This window comes from Gossypium raimondii, chromosome 11 (genome assembly GCF_025698545.1).
Source record: "Gossypium raimondii isolate GPD5lz chromosome 11, ASM2569854v1, whole genome shotgun sequence".
Lineage (NCBI taxonomy): Eukaryota > Viridiplantae > Streptophyta > Magnoliopsida > Malvales > Malvaceae > Gossypium > Gossypium raimondii.
Window position 1 is genome coordinate 34,077,212 of NC_068575.1, and position 16,005 is coordinate 34,093,216.

A 16,005-nucleotide genomic window follows, 5' to 3' on the forward strand; every position below is an offset into this window, starting at 1 on the left:
ATGATAATATGTTTATTATATGATGCGTTGAAAGGGTAAGTGCTCAAATGAAAATATACTTGTGCTCATGAAAAAGTGGTAAGTTTTAAGTTATGCAATTTCCTATAAAATGAGTTATCGTGTGATTAATTTGAAAAAGGTCTATGTTTAAATGCACTAGCTTGTATCTATGGTTGAATGATATGTTTATGACTAGTGTGTTATGCATATGGAATGAGTGTGGAAAGTAAAGAAACACAAATGAAAATAAAGAAATTTTGGAAAAGTTAAAGTTGTTTAAAATCCTACTATGTTAGGAATATTATGTGTAAGTGATATTGTAGATTTATTCACTTAGTGAGTTGTTAAATATAACTTCATGAGTATTGTGGTAGCAATATTAGATTATTCTTGATAAGTATAAATTTCATATTTGAAAAAGAAGTATTATGATTAAAGTTTATATGAGCTTACTAAGCATTCATTGCTTATATATTTGTTTTCTTCTACTTTTCAGATTATCGGAAGCTCGATTGTGTTGGAAGCTTGTCAGAGATATATCACACTATCCACCAGTTCTATCAATATTTCCAAATGTTTTGATTTTGGTTATAATGACATGAATAGAAATTTTTTTTAATGAAGGCTTATATGTAGTGTGTTGAGTTTAGCCACTTATTTTGACTTGTTTTGAATGTCTAATTATGACTTGTTGATATGTGTAATGTTGATTGTTGATAGACACAAAATTGGGTGAGAAATATGGCTTGTAAAATGACCTATTTTCATCCACACGGGCAGAGACACAGGCGTGTGCCTCAACCGTGTGTGAGACACGACCAAGTGACATGGTCGTGTGTCCCCTGTATCGTAAATTTGCACAAAACAGAATGCTCACACGGCCTAGCACACGGGCGTGTGACCAAGTCAGTATACTCACACGGGTACGGGCACGAGCTGAAACACGGTAGTGTGTCCCTATTTCAAATACCCACATTACTTAAGACATGTGCGTGCCTCCAAACCGTGTGAGTCACACGGCATGACCACACAGCCATGTGACCCCTGCAGTGTTGGAAAATTTAAATATTTTCAAAAAATTTTCTAAGTTTTCGACTTAGTCCCTATGTGTTTCTAATGCATAAATTTGGGCCTCGAGGGCTCGTTTAAGAGACAATATGTATGATTTTGATTGGTTTCAAATATGAATGCTAGATGAAATGAAATGTCTGATAATTAATTTGTAAACTCTGGTAATGCTCTGTAACCCAGTTTTGGCGACAGATTCGTGTTAGGGGCATTACAAACATCATGGAATGATATTTGCCAGAGGTTTTTTCTATCGTAAAATCCACTGAACATGAATGCCAAGTTTAGAAATGACATCACATCTTTTTAGCAGTTAGAGTATGAAACATTATATGAAGCTTGGGAAGGATTTAAAGATTTAATTCGAAAATGTCTGATGTGTGGATTTTAGCAGTAGACTCAGATGCAAATATTCTATAATGGGTTGAATGCACATACGCGAATGGTAGTTGATGCATCTACCAATGGTACATTGTTGGATAAATCTTACAACGAAGCATATGAGATTTTGGAAAATGATTGCCAACAATGACTACCAGTACCTTACCACAAGAGTTGGGATGTACAAGAGAGCTACTAGTACCATAAAGCTCGACGCAATTACTTCGTTGACAGCTCAGGCATCTTCTTTAGCTAATATGATCAAAACAATAAAGAAGCCCACTACAACTCAAGAGATGAACTCAGCCGAGCTGTCATGCGTTTATTGTGGAGAATATCATGTTTTTAATGAATTCCCATAAAATCCAGCATCGATATACTACATGGGTAATTTTAACCGAAATAATAACCCCTACTCTAACACTTACAATCCGATGTGGAAGTAGCATCTGAATTTTAGTTAGAATAATCAAGGTGTGGGGAGTTCACACAATGTTATAAGACAAAATATCCACAATGCGCCGCCCGGTTATAATCATCCTATGCTGAGGTAAAATGCTCAAGAAGGTCAGGTATCATCTTTTAATTCTATTGAATCTTTGTTGGAGTATATAGCCAAAAATGATGTTGTGATTCAAAGTCAGGATACGTCTCTCCGAGCTTTTAAAAATCAAGTGGGGCAAATAGCGAATGCTCCAAATTCAAGGCCATAAAGAGTATTGCCAAGTGATGCTAAAAATTCGAGAACCCAAGGAAAAGAGCAGTGCAAGGCCATCACTCTTAGATGTGGGACTTAGTTGGATGAAGTTGTTCAAGATGTCATGATAGAGGAAGACAAATCCAATCGCAATCAGGAAAAGATCTTAGAACCTACTGAACAACATACAACACCTGAAAAGGGTACACAAAGAAATGTTGCAACAGAACCAGATCAAGTTGCCAACAAAGATGTGACAACAAAACAATACCAGCAACCTGAAAGACGACCACCTTTACCTATTCCTCAGCAATTACAGAATTCTAAATAGGATATTCAATTTAAAAGGTTTTTAGATGTTTTGGAGCAACTCCACATCAACATACCGTTAGTGGAAGCTTTGGAGCAGATGCCCAATTATGTGAAATTTATGAAAGACATATTGTCAAAGAAGCACAGGTTGGGAGAGTTTGAGACTGTTGCTCTCACTGAAGGGTGCACAACAATGTTAATGAATAAAATACCTCCGAAGTTGAAGGATCCGGGGAGTTTCACTATCCCCTGTTCAATTGGAAATCATCATGTTGGTAAGGTGTTATGTGATTTAGGAGCGAGTATAAATCTAATGCCTATGTCTATTTTCAGGAAGCTAGGATTTGGGAAAGCAAGACCTACGACAGTGACTTTAAAATTAGTTGGTCGATCCTACGTCCATCCAGAAGGTAAAATTGAGGACTTACAGGTAAGAGTAGATAAATGTATATTTCCCGCTGATTTCCTTATTTTAGAATTAGAAGTTGATTAAAATTTTCTAATTATTCTTGGAAGACCTTTTCTTGCTACAGGCAGAACTTTAATTGACGTACAGAAATGTGAACTGACTATGAGGGTAAATGATCAACAGGTTACTTTTAATGTTTTTGATGCTTTGAAATGTGCATAAAAAAATGAAGAATGCCACGCCATTGGTTTGATAGAGATAATAGTAGAGGAATTCACTAAACTTTGCCATAGCAATTCTGATAGTAATGAAGACTCATTAGAAAGGATTGACGAATTAAGTTTAGAAGAACTTGTTGAATTCATGGAAGCCCAATAGATAGTGGAGAGACTAGGGAAAAAGTTTGACTATTTGGATTTATCGAATCATTTGTTCAAGCCTCCTAAACCTTCTATAGAGGAACCTCTTACATTGGATTTGAAACCTTTGCCGTATCATTTAAAATATGAATACTTGGGAGATAACAACACCTTGCCAATTATGATTTCTACAGAATTGAAATTCGAACAAGAGGTCAAGTTGTTGGGAGTCCTGCGACGATTTAAGAAGGCATTAGGATGGACTTTTGCTGATATAAAGGGGATCAATCCTACATTTTGTTTGCATAAAATCTTGTTAGAGGATTGCCATAGCAATTCTATTGAGCAACAGAGAAGATTGAATCTAATAATGAAAGAAGTTCTCAAGAAAGGGATTATCAAGTGGATTGATGCTGACACTATTTACCCAATCTCAGATAGCTCATGAGTAAGCCCTGTACAATGTGTTCCCAAGAAAGGTGGTGTCACATTGGTTAGCAATGACAATAACGAGCTCATACCCACTTGCACGGTCACAGAATGGAGAGTGTGCATGAATTATCGGAAGCTTAACAAGGCAACTAGGAAGGACCATTTCCCCTTGCCATTTATTGATCAGATGTTGGACAGGTTAGTAGGGAAAGCTTTCTACTATTTTTTGGACGGTTATTCAGGGTATAATCAGATTGCCATAGCTCTCAATGACCAAGAGAAGACAACTTTCACATGTCCATATGGTACTTTTGGGTTTAGATGGATGTTGTTCGAATTATGTAATGCCCCGATAACTTTTCAGCGTTGTATGATTACCATACTCTTGGATATGGTGGAAAACTTCCTTGAAGTTTTTATGGATGACTTCTCTATATTTTGAAATGATTTTGAATATTGTTTGAAAAATCTGGAATTGGTTCTATGCCGCTGTGAAGAAACAAGTTTTGTCTTGAACTGGGAAAAATGCCACTTCATGGTTTGTAAAAGAATTGTCTTATGACATAGGATATCGTAGCGATGAATTGAAGTAGACAGAGCAAAAATTGAACTAATAGAAAATTTGCCACCTCCCACCAGTGTCAAGGGTGTTACAAGTTTTCTAGGTCATGCAAGATTTAAAAGAAGATTCATTAAGGATTTTTCAAAGATATCTAAACCCTTTTGCACAGCGCTCGAGCAAAAGAGACCCTTCGATTTTGATGAACACTGCCTAGTTTCTTTTGAAGAATTAAAGAAAAGATTGGTAGCAACACCAATTGTAGTAGCTCCAGAATGGACCTTGTCGTTCAAACTCATGTGCGATGCCAGCGACTATGCCGTGGGAGCAGTGTTGGGGCAGAAGAGAGACAAAATAATATGTGAAATAAATTATGCTATCAAAACTCTGACGGATGCATAGTTTAATTATACCAGCATGGAAAAAGAGCTATTAGTTGTGGTGTTCGATCTCGATAAATTCTGTCCTTATCTAGTGGGTACCAAGGTCACAGTTTACACAGATCACTCGACTATTTAGTACTTGGTGCATAAGAAAAATGCCAAGTCGAGATTGATTAGGTGGATACTATTACTACAAGAGTTTGATTTGGAAGTTCAAGATCAAAAGAGGACTGAAAACCAATTGGCTGATCATTTATCAAGGTTAGAATCGAGTAATGAAGATGGCAGTGATAACTTTATTAAATAATATTTTCTAGACAAACAATTGTTAGTTGCCAAGGCATTACCTTGGTATGCTGATATAGTGAATTTCTTGGTAAGTGGTGTGATGTCGCCTAATTTAAACACTCATAAAAGGCGAAAATTTATTCATGATGCTAACCAATATTATTGGGATGAACCATTCTTATTTAAGCATTGCGCTGATCAAATAATTCGACAGTGTGTACCTGATGATGAAATACACAATATTTTGCAGTATTGTCATTTGACTCCTTATGGAGGACATTTTGGAGGAATGAGAATTGCCACTAAAGTACTTCAGTTGGGATTCCATTGGCCGAATTTGTTCAAAAATGCTCATGAATTTAGTTAATCCTGTGACTGTTGTCAGAGAACAAGGAATCTATCTAGGAGACATGCAATACCACTACCAAGTATACTAGAGTTTAAGTTATTTGGTGTCTATTCCCCATACATCTTGGTGCTTCTTGTGAGGAGGCTTCACAAATTTATATTGGGGAGGGGTTACAACAACAGATGGTGCTTCTTTCTTGGATACCGTCAAGATCAAGACTAAGAAGAGATGTTTGATAGTTTGGCACTTGAGGCTATGAAACATAAAAGTGAACTCTATCATCACTCATCAGATACACAGATCTCCAACAGACCAGATGACTCCTAGAGTCGAACATATCCCAAAAATGAAACATAAAGCTAACACTCTCCAACACACCAAACATGTCTCGTTGAATGGAGCCTAGCTCACATTCCTTATCTCTCCAACATGTCCCAGGGCCTCAACGCCCAAATCACATAACACATATAGGTGAGTACTTACAATCCTATAGCATGCCAACTATATCCAACAATCTCGCAAGGTCACAAGGCCAAAATATTCATATCATAATTACACATTTTTAATTACTGATTTGATGCACATCATCTCTGTTCATATTCGTCAATTCACATAAAAACTTGTACACAATGCATGCTTATCGAAATCAAATTCAATTGCACTTAAAGTGCCACAATAACGCTCATTGAGCCATCATATTCGTCAACATATGAGTGCATTAAAATTAGTTTATCACATACAAAAACCTGTTACATTAGCATCATATTCCACAATGCAACACATACATACTTACCGAATTTTGCACACTTTCATTGCACATCTTTATATCGCTAACACAATATCATTACTGTCATTCGACATATTTAATATACCCACAATACAATACAATTCACAGTATTGTGTCATAATAATCAATTCATAGTTATTCACATATTTACATATTCACATAATTTGTCAAAAATAAAACAAGGAAAATAGAAAGCTTACACTCAGAGCATAGGATAGAGGTTTAGGTTATTCCTAAGCTCCCAATCAACACTAAGAATCACGTCTACAAGTAGAAAATTCCAAACACTCACCAATTACGCTTTTGCCAAAAAGCCGAAAGCTTAAATTAGTTTTTCCTTGCCTTTCACCTTTCTCGAAGAAGGTTCCAACGATTCTGATGCTTCACGCATATTAACCACACAATATACACAATCAATATTCAGCTAAAGACTAACTTAAACAAACCAAAAAACACAAGCCTAAGCTATATTTCTCAAGAAATTGAAATTTCGACTAACAAACTTAAAACTCAAATATCTCGATCTATACTTAGGCTTTGTTTAGCATTGCTTCTCAAAAGTGCTTTTGGGGTCAAAAGCACTTTTGAAGCTAGAAGCACTTTTGAAGCTAGAAGCAATGCTAAATAGATAACTTTTTGAGTTAGAAGTGCTTTTGAAAAGTGTTTTTCAACCCAGAAGTAAAAATAGTTTTTTTTTAGCTTTTACTTTTGGCAAAAGTGTTTTTAGGTATAAATGACAATTTTAACCCTTATAATATATTTTATATAATATTTATATGGTGTATGTAATTATTTTCTTATTAAAATTTATTATATATAATATTATATATTTAAATATTTATTGGTCATATTTTATTATTTAAATTATAGTTTATATATTTGAATTAAATTTTATAAATAATTAATATTAATTACTTAAAATATTTAAAATTTATATTTCATATATTAAAATATTAACAATAAATTGTAATAAATTATTTTTTATATTTTTACTAAGATATCATAATATTAATTAATTTAAACATTATTTAAATGCATATTTATTAATTTATAACACAATGCCCGAAATGGACATTTTATTTATCAAAAGCATTTTTTGACAGCAATACTAACCACTTAAATATTAAACCAACCTTCTCAAAAATACTTCTGAAAATCACTTTTCCATAGCATTTTTTAAAAGCACTTCTCAAAAGCAATTCTAAACTAGCCCTTAATCTTTTTGCCTAAAATGAATTTTTCTCATGTAATTATTCACATACGACTGATTCTCAACCTTTAAACTACTCAAAACTACTCATTTTAAGGTATCAAAATTGTCAACATGTTTATGGAAATTTTCATGAAACTTGATTAAATCCTTAGAAATCCTTAACGAAACTTCAAAGTAAGTTTAGAAATATTCTAATCATGTTAAAACAAGTTTAAAAACACTTTGAAACCACGTTTTTACTCAAAATCTCGAAATCTGCCATTAAAGACCCAATTTTTTACTTTTATTTAAAATATGCGATTTAATGGCTAATAATTTTGTTTTAAAGACTAGATAACATTAAAAACTCATAAGGAATCAAATCATTACATTCAATGATGAAAAATGGACCGTTTGATCGAAAAACTTAAAAAACCCACAAGCTTGACAATGGAGAAAACTATGGTGTTTTGGGTGTTTTTCTTGGTTTTTATAGAGGTTTATAACTTAAGAGATGGTAGAAATCAAAAGGAATTAGGATTTGGAGTTCAAAATTAATTGAAATAGCAAGAGAGTATCAAGGAACGACAAACACAAATTTTGGATAGTTTTTACATGAAATAACTTAGAGAAGAGAGGGTTTTTTAGCTTGAATATTGAAATTTGGTTAAATTACTTCATAAAAACTCTCAATTTTGACTCTTTTACAAATCAATCCTATCTTAAAAATTAGAGGTATTTAAAACTCATTTTCAAAAATTGATTTAATTTTCTAAAAATCATAATTGAAAACATTACTGCTATGCCATGTCAAAAAATTTTGAACATTTGAAGGCTAAAATTCCTAAAATACCCCTAAAACTCTTAGGTCTTATTTTGGGAGGTGTTACACTAAGGGTTTGTTGGGACAATAAACACGAATTCTGATAAGGAAAGTCCATGGGCATGGCAAGTGAAGATCATATAGCGTAAGACATAGTCTAGTGGCTATGGCATCATATGGGGAAATGAAGACCACATTGTGTAAGATCTAGTCTGGGACTATGGTGTCATGTAGAGAAAGAAGAGAATGAAGGTTGGGTGAGTACCGGGTGATGAGAGGCAAACCTTAAGATTTTAAGTTTAGGCAAATCCCTATCGTTGAAAACACCATTTATTGAAAAATGGAAGCCTTTGTAGTTGTTCTCTGATATGTGGAAGCCTTTGTGGCTATTCTCTGATAAAAGGAGCCATTGTGGTTGATGTTGTTAAAGTAAAGCCTTCGTGGCTAATTCTGTTGTATAAGAGCCTTTGAGGCTGATTCTGTTATATGAAGAGTCTTTGTGGTTGTATCTGTTAAATGCGCCTTCGTGGAGAAGTCTATTATATGTGGATGCCTTTGTAGCTATTTAATTTTATATGAGAGCCTTTGTGGATATATTTGTTATGTGGATGCCTTTGTGGCTATCTATCTCTATGGACGTATCTATGTCTATCTTGTGTATATGTTCGGACGCCCTCATGGCTATCTATCTATCAGTTGTGCAAGGATTCCTCTGTAGTGATCTAAGTCAAGGGAAGAGTACGCCTTGGTGGCACAGCCTGTAAAATGGCCTTCGTGATGATGTATCAAGATAACGCCACTTTGGCAGACTCTGAACAAAAATGCAATTAGTGAGCTTGAGTCAGTGAAAGACTAGCGAGGAATGTATCATGCTGAGAAGTGGACGATGTCTACCTTGTCCACCAGAATGAAAGGTGAAATAGACAGTATGTCGCGAATACAAGTCCACAAGTAAGTCGAACAATGCTGACTAAGGTAAGAGCACTTACAAAGTATTCAAGAGGATGAGGTAAGTAAAGGTTTAATATGTGTAACGTTGATTATAGTAAGTACCCACTTAAGAAGAAAATGGAAATGGATCGGCCTATGCTTAATATTAAATAATGGATAATTGCATGAAAATGTCTCACTAAGTTCTTGTGAACTTATTATGGATGCTTCTGAATGCAAGAACTGATAGAAAAGAATGCGCCGAGAGATGATGCCAAGGCTATGCCAAAGGATTGGCGGATTGTGCTGATATGCATACTGAGAATTCAAGAGAAGTCACAGTTCATATTGAAAGAAAAGAGAAATATATATAAAGAGCCATAAAGATATACATAAACACCAAGTTTATACGGAAAGCCTTATGGCGAAACTAATGTTTGCGCATAAGTTATAGTAATCTGATTATATATTTAGTAAAAGTAAGACATATTGATGAACTCCGTCATTTTATTGATTCATAATATAAATGCCAAAGTACACTGTATGTAAAGACATTCACAAAAAGAATATACAAGGTAATTCAGAACAAAGAGTTTAAGAGATTTTATTAAGTCATTGTTGGATTAGTACATAGGCACATAGAAGAGTCTAGGTTACATCTGTTTTAGAAAGTAACACCCAATACTCGGATTTGGTCAAGCGGGTCGAGTGCAGGGAATTATAGTTCTAAACTAACTAAATTGAGATTCAACTAATCATAATTCAACCATTAAATTTTTTTTAAATTCCCAATGGAGCCTGACAATGCAACAATCCACTTAGTTTAATCCTAACTTTACTTAAATTTCGAGACATAAAGGATTACCAGGTTTGACAACTCCCCTACCCTTAAAGAAAATTTCTTCCTGGAAATTTTCTTTTGTGAATAGCTCTAAAAGCGATCTCCGAGTAATTATTCCTTTATTTGGTAATTCATTTCATCACTTAGGGGAGGACACCACCATACACCCCAATTACTTTAGCAATAACTAATATCTTAGCTTTTCCTTAAACCCATCTCGCTTGAGTAGTGGGTCTACCCGTACCCATTTTTAATGGGTAACTGATTTAAGGATAACCTTATTATCACCCTGGCGAGGACTTTGGCTTACTCCTGGTGACAGACGTCCCCAGAGTAAAATTTACTTAACTAATTCTACGTAAGCATACTTTAATTTGACAGACACTTGATGAATGACTTACTCTGGCAGATCTTCCTGCTTTTTGATTATCGAGGGGTTTAGGAAAACCCCCTTGCACTTGCTCAACATGTGTCAAACAGGTTCAGGGACCTAAACAGTTTTCTACTACTTTGAATCCAAGCTTCTCTAGGAGGCTTGGTTATTTAAATAAATGTACAAGGGAGAAGAAATTCTTTCATCTGAAATCAATTCCCCCCCCAATTTTTTTATCATTAGAGTTTCTTTCTGAACCGTAAATCTTCTTTCTTCAACTCTCTTTTCCCTTTCTTATCTTCATTCTTTGTTTCCTTCACCGGAGTTACTCGCCCTCTACGAGCACTTCTTAGTTTTCAAGTAATCTTTCACTTTTCTTTTCTTTCATCATACACTGTATCATTATGTCTGGGGTTTCACTAGCATTAAAAAGAAGGGTCAGGGGTTTTGGTCCTCAAAGTCAGAGAGGCCACGCGAGAAGTTTTATAGTTACAAATGATGGTGGTTCTCAACCCCAAGGAACTAGTACCTCAATGGGAATGCCACTGTATAAATTCTTAACCACTCATGAGGAGATGGTAAGTCATCTGCCAGCTCATGGTATATTGTTTCCAAACTTCACATTCCATTTCGAGATCATCACCGGAGAAAGGCGTGTGAATGATTCCAGCAAGGACCTTATTCTGCTCCTTTACTTGCTAAAGGATGGCTTTCATCTCCCTTTACATCCTTTCTTCTGCATGGTACTAAAAGAGTAAGGGATTGCACCAGGGCAGTTGATTGGTCTATCTTGGTGGACCTGTCTGGCGTACTTCTTGCACTGCAACAACCTAAATGATCCACCCTTGTTTGGCGTCTTCCAACGCTTTTATCGATTGAAGGTTCTAACCTAAGGCCATTAGTTGGGATGGTCTATTTTAGCATTTGTTGGTGTCATGAGCCCATACTCAAGGATTAGGCTTCAAACCTTCACCTAGACCGAAATAAATTTATCTTGGTGAAATGCAAAGTTACTAGTGGGTTTGGGTTCCCCACGAGATGGTCAATTCCTAAAGAGTCGATTTGCCTCTAGGCCTAATCATTAGATATCGAGATTATCGTGGCCCAAGTTGAAAGGCTAAATCCTGGGCACACTCTGGAGTTAAAAAGGCTCCTCACAATTAGAAACATCTTTCGTTTTTATTTAGAGGGAATGAGCTAGAATGGTTGGTAGGCATCAAATCTTTATCTTGGTGTGAGCCCTATGATGGTTCAATCCATTGAAGAGGCGTTGTCTTTTAGGGCGAATAGCGAGTTAGCTTAGGATTTAACCGAAAAATGGAGGGAGCCCATTGATTTTTTCTACACTATTTGTAATATTCCTCTCTATCGCTAGCTTTCCTCAACTCTAGGATTCATGGGTGAGTCATCAGAAGAGAATTAGTTAAGAACGTTGGTGACCCTATTATTCATACTGCAGGTCCTACTTATCATTTTCCCCCATCATCTTTGTCCCAACATGAAGTTATGGATGTAGAGGCAATGTTTGAGAGTGCACAACATGCCATGGATACTGTTGATTCAAGGGAACGAGCTGGCAGTAGTAGTTGCAAGAGGTTGAGACTTGAAGGGGGTCTTCTTGTGCTAGAGAGAGCAGCGAGAACAGTTATCCTGCCACAGACTTGGCAAACAACCTATCTTTCCAAAGGGTGAATCACTTGCTCCTCCCATTACCCATGACAACATTCCCAATATCCGACTCTACAACTCGCCCTCTACTCCTTCCTCCAATCCTTCTCGAACCTCTTATTGAGTCCTCCAATGCTGCAGACCCACCTGCTACCACCTCAACTCCCCTTCACGTGGATTCCGACACTTACTGCCAAGCTCCCCACACTTCCCCTATTGGCGCCCTCTATTATACTCCTCATTCAAGAGAGGTCCAAACCTTCTTCTCCTAGCGGAAACATATCAATGCAAGCTAATATCCCTTTTCTCCCTTTGTTGTCCAACAAACACTAGATAGGGAGCTATCCTAAGAATTGAAGGAGTTCGTTTATCCTTCCTCCTCTACTTCTTACGTTCACAATCCCATTAGCCTTGATCTGGCGAGTTCCTTATCCATGTTATCAGCGCAATGTACCCTCGCAAGCTGGGCCCTCCAAAAGGCTTGTGCTGAATCTAAGGCTAAACGGGCAAAGTGTGAGAGGTCCCTTCTCACTGGTGAGTAGTTCTTTACCCAGCTCTGCCAAGTGTATGAAGCCTCTAATCAACAAACAATTGAGTTTACTAAGTTAGTCTCTATTTTATAGACTAAGGGCCAGTTCTTCTGGCCGGTTGAAAAGCACTTTTACATATAAAAGTGCTTTTGGGTGAAAAGTAATGAAGAACACACTTCATTTGGGGCCAGTAGACTAACTTTGTTGAAGTACTTTTGGGCAGATGAAAAAGAAGAAATTTTTTTCTTTTCCGGCCAAAAAGTGCTTCTAAGCTGCTCTTTTACTTTTTTAGCCACACACACAAACTGGTTCTTTTTGTTCTCATCTCTTTTCTAATCGCTGGTTCTTTATTCCTCTACTGCTTCTTTGATCCTCTGCTGGTGCTGGTTCTTTGTTCTTCTACTGGTGCTAGTTCTTTTTACCTCTGCTGGTGCTGGTTCTTTATTCCTCTGCTGGTAATTTGTTCCTCTGCTGGTAATTTGTTCCTCTGCTGGTGCTTTGTTCCTCTTCTCCACCCTCGGTGAGTTTATCTTTTTTTATGCATGATGAAACAGATGATATTGGCTGCTAAGATAATGGACAAAACAAATGATGTTAGCATAGGGTTTCTGGAATCAAAACCCAAACTGAAATTTAACCCTTTTTTTGTTTTGGCATGTTTTATTTATTTGGGGGGTTGTAATCCATGCATTCATCCTAACAAAAACTAAAAACATTGAGTTAAAATAGAAAACCTGTTTCTCTGGCTTTGTGTCTCTCTCTATCCGTATCCATCCGTTCTGAAAACCCGGATTCGATGTTCTACCACTCCCACCAAATACAACAATCCCTTAATGCAATATTTGAGTTCCTGTATAACAACAGACCAATCAAGGTGGTAAAGCACAAACCTTCACAAAGGAAACAGTTTCAAGTTCAATCCTTCTAATCTAACTTAAGGAAGAAAACCTTTCTTAAATGAATGTAAAGTTCAAGCTAAAAAGGCAAAAACCAGTCAATGAATTAATTAGAGCCTAGACTTCAGTCATTCTAATATACCAAAGTCCAAATCAATGTGACACAAAAAGCACTTAAAAAGCATAATAGCTATATTTAACAGATATTGTTTTCAAGAATAGGTTATTGCATTCTAATTCCACTAACAAGCCAAAGACAAGAAACATATAGTTCAAATTGGTCGGTTTTCAAATAGTTAAAACTTTTGAATATAATACTCGAATTAATTTTCCGGTTCCAAACATTTCTCAAGAACCAAACAGGACTTTGAATTTCACGTTATTGAAATTTTCAGTAATAGATTAAGAGTTTATGACATTCTTAACCCCATTGATAAGCCAAATATAAGAAGCATATCATCGAAATACTTCAAAACCGATTGATTCAGTATAATCTAATACTTACATTAGCTTTCCAAGCATTTTCTCAACAACCAAATAAAACTTTCAGCAACTTTTAAATTACGATTGAAATAAAATAAAATAAAAGACAAAAAAGATATTCTAATATGGTTGCCTCGATTGAAAGAATAGATCGATCCACTAACAGAAATCAAATCCTAATAAAATACTCATCGATAGAGATTCGAAATATAATGAAACAAATTAGATATAAATAAAAATAAGAAAAATAATAATTGAATAATCAAAACTGAAAATTACCATTATCGAGTATTAGAATTTTCGCTGGTTAGCAGTGGAGAAGATGAAGGGAAATGGCAAACCTCATCTCTACGCGTGCACTTTTACTTAAAATTCAGTATTAAGTCCCAAGCAATCTGAAGAGACATTTGGGAAGCAATTAGGTAAAAGAAGGGGGAAAAAAAGAAAAAGAAGAAGATATTAAAGATGGGGGGAGAAAAAGTTATCGAAGAGAATGAGAGAATGGCAGAGGAGGCGTGAGAGAAGAAAATAATGTAAAACGTCTTTTGACTGAGTCAATTTTCTTGAATGAAACAAAGGGACTAAAATCTCACAAATATATAGAAAATTTTGTCAGTAGCAATAATAATAATTAATAATCATCTTAAAGGGACTATTTTTAATTACATAAATATTAATTAAAAACTTGTGCCTATAAATGTTCATTAAGAGTAATTTTAGCCCTTAATTCTCGTGATTTTTTTTCATTTTTTAATGATGGTAATGATAAAGTTATATCATTTTACCATGTTAATCAATTTCTTGGATTACTTCATTATTATCATTGTTACTCTTATTTGTTCATGTATATAGTTAAAATTTTGATACACATGTAAACATATATACTTATGTGACATTTGATTTTCTTGATTGCTTTATAGGCTGAAATGAATTTGTTCGTATACACAATAGATGAGTACTTCGGCTGTTGAAGTTAGTGATGAAAAAGTAAAAGCAATGTGGGATAAGAGATTGACAGAAATATTTTGTGATATTTTTATTAAAGAGATATTGAAAGGCAATAGGCCTGGTACTCATTTCACAAGAGATGGATGGTTGAAAATAATGACAAACTTTGAGAAAGAAACGGGCAAGAGTTTTTCACAAAGACAACTTAAAAATAGGTGGGATGCCTTAAAAAAAGAATGGAAAGCTTGGAAGAAACTTAAAGGCGAAGATACTGGTTTAGGGTGGAATCCTATAAAAAGAATCGTTGATACATCGGATGAATGGTGAGAGAGTAGGCTCCAGGTACATTAATAATTCTAAATATTTTTTATTTTTTTCTTATTTATGATCTTATTGATAATTACTGTTATTAAACTATCATTTTATATGTAGGTTGTGCTTGAAGCTAAAAAATTTAGAACATCGGGCATTGATCTTGAATTCGAAGGGAAGTTGGACCAAATGTTCATGGGGATAGTTGCAATAGGTGATAAAGCATGGGCACCTTCTTCTGGTACACTCCTTACTGATTTTTTTGAGGATGTTAACAACAAAATACCTGAAGAGAATGAAGAAGAAAATATGAGAAATGATGTTCACATTTATATGATGTTCACATTTCTAATGATGTTCACATTTCAAATGATGTTCAAATTGATGGAAACAGTCAAAAAAGAAAAGACCCTGAGATGTCAAGTTCACATTTTAAAACTGGAAGAAAGAAATCCCCAAAGCAAATTGGAGGGGCTGCAAGATTGTCCAGTCAAATAAAAAAATTATGCAATGCAGCTGACAATATGAGTCAAGCCACATCTAGTTTGACTCATGTTATGGATCCATTTGGTATTCCATAAGCAGTCAAAATGCTTGACAGCATGTCGGAAGAAGTTCCAGAAGCTAGTCCTCTATACTTTTTCGCACTTAGATTATTTCTCAATAAGGACAAGCGAATTATGTTTTTATCAATTAATCCCAAGATTAGAGCTTTGTGGCTTAAGATGGAAATGGAGGATAGTTGAAAATTTTTTGATCTTTTAGGGTTTAAAGATATCTATTATGTAACTAAACAACAATGCTAAACTAGTTTTATCAATAGCTATTTATGTTTGGTTTTTGGATATTGAATTTATGTTCTACTTATTTATGTGTAATCTAGTTTTATTAAAAGTTGTTTATGTTTGGTCTTTAGATATTGAATTTATATTCTACTTATTTTTTACTAAATTAGTTTTATCAATAGTTGTTTATATGTGATTTT

At 35.1% G+C, this 16,005-nt stretch overlaps 1 pseudogene; it reads right to left on the bottom strand.

The window, feature by feature from the left end:
• Positions 1-1,348: 1,348 nt before the first annotated feature.
• LOC128035116 (small nucleolar RNA R71) lies at positions 1,349-1,448 on the bottom strand (annotated as a pseudogene).
• Between the last annotated feature and the right edge of the window lie 14,557 nt (positions 1,449-16,005).